The sequence below is a fragment of the Rhinopithecus bieti genome, unplaced genomic scaffold, assembly GCF_001698545.2.
Source record: "Rhinopithecus bieti isolate Rb0 unplaced genomic scaffold, ASM169854v2 scaffold_56619, whole genome shotgun sequence".
NCBI lineage: Eukaryota > Metazoa > Chordata > Mammalia > Primates > Cercopithecidae > Rhinopithecus > Rhinopithecus bieti.
The window spans coordinates 108,576-110,794 of record NW_016821640.1 but is presented as its reverse complement, the minus strand read 5'-3'; positions in this window follow the sequence as shown (position 1 = coordinate 110,794).

Here is a 2,219-nt window from a genome sequence, read left to right as displayed (position 1 = left end):
GTTGAACTAGTTTACAGTCAATGTGGGGGATTTTATTGCTGATGGAAGTGGCTTTCAGCAGGAGGACTAACTGAAAAGGGGATGGAGTGAGAAGGTATTCCTCCCCTAAAGTCCAGCTGGCCAGACTCTTCTCTGAAGTCCTGCTGTCAAGCTGTCTGTCTGAAGTCAAGCTGTTTCTCTCTGACGTCAAACCACAGTCTCTGACATCTAGCTGCCTCTCCTCTCTGCCAGTGGAGCCTGGGGTTTTTATGGGTACAGGGTAGGCCATGGGTGGTTTTGGAAAAGGCAACATTGGATCAGGAAAACAGGAATGCATGTTCTCACTTTGGGCAACAGTTCTAGGCCTGAGGGTGGGGCTTCGCCAGGGACTTCATCCTTTTCTGCCTAGAATTTTCCTGTCTCCTGTTCCTATCACCAAGTCAAATAAACTCAAGGAAAACGGTAGGGGAAAGGAAATACTTAGTGACTCAGGTAACCTAACCATGGGTGGACTGACCTCAAGGACAACTATTCCAAGAACTCAAACTCTTTAGGACCTGCCCTCCACTTATCTCAGCATTTTGGCTTTAGTCTCTCCTACTGTAGGTGGACTTTATTTCTGCACCAGGGAAGACAGACCTCTGGTAGTTCTGGACTCAAACACTGATGGCTCTAGCCCTGGAGAAGAAAGAGGATCTTCTTTATCCAGGACCAGGTAAAAAGATCTTGTAGAAAACATTGGATTACATGCCCATCCATGGATGACAGATCACCGCCCCCCCGTCACCCCACCCAGTGTGGTCAGGACAATAGTGTCTGACACAAGAAATATGATGAAGAGAGCCCAGACCTGGCCGCTGGGGAATCATTTTGAACCACAGAGTCTCCCCAAATCACGTTGGTTATAGTAGCCTTGACCTACTGACCTCTGGAATCTGTGTCTTCTCCCCTCTCTCTGTTTGCCTATGCTGAGATTTTAGTACTCAAAAAGTATAAATACTTTTTGAGCACATACTATGTGTACCGTGCTAGGTACTGTGGATTTTGTATGAACAAGACAAAAAAACACTGACTTCACTTAACTTCCAGCAGGTGAACCTTGCAAAACCCAGAACAGCCAGTCCTGATCTTTTGTTTTAATGGCGTGAGAAATCACAGAACAAGGTATGTTGCTCTAAAGAATAGCCTTCATGGCCGGGCGTGGTGGCTCATGCCTGTAATCCCAACACTTTGGGAGGCCAAGGCAGGTGGATCACCCGAGGTGGGGAGTTCAAGACCAGCCTGACCAACGTGGAGAAACCCTGCCTCCACTAAAAATACAAAAAATTAGCCAGGCGTAGTGGCGCATGCCTGTAATCCCAGCTACTTGGTAGGCTAAGGCAGGAGAATCGTTTGAACCTGGGAGGTGGAGGTTGCAGTGAGCCGAGATCATGCCGTTGCACTCCAGTCTGGGCAACAAGAGCAAAACTCCATCTCAAAAAAATAAAAAACAGAATAGTCTCCATTCACTGTCTCCACTTCTTGTTCTCTCATTATCTCTATCCTACTGCATTGTCCTCCACCATTCCACTGAAACTGCCCTGGAAAAACCCACCAAGAACCTTCTTATTGCCACCACAAATGCACCCATTTTTGTCCTCATTTGTATTGAACTTGGGGGCATTTCATGTTGCTATCTACTGCCTATATTCTAAAACTCTGTCTTTTCTTACCTTTGGTGATGTGCACTCTTCTGGCTCTCCTAGATATCTGAATGATAGGTCAGTTAATTATACTTTTCAATTTTCACTCTTTATGCTTCTTTTATAAATACAAAGTTTTATATTAAAAATTGAATTTTTTAAATAAAAGTAATTTAAGGCTAATAAGAAAGCTAAAAAAATCTAAGATTCAAGAGAAAAGGAGTATTGATCTAGCTCTAATTCTATCTAGCAGTCAGAATAAACTCTCTACATTTCAATAGCCTAATCTCTAAGAAAAGGAGATATTGCTAGATTCAATTGAATAAGCATTGACTGTACATTCATTCTCTGTACCAAATCACATAGATATATAATACTAGGTATTTGGAGTACAAAGATGATGAAGACCTTGCCAATGGCTCAAAGAGCAGTGGTGGAGGGGCAGGACAGATTTTGTAGATGAAATGATAATTGTCCTGAGATCCAAGCAAGTGTTCATCAGGCTAACAAAGTGTCATGCTAGTCAGAGTCAAAGCAGGTAGATTAACAATAGCCAAA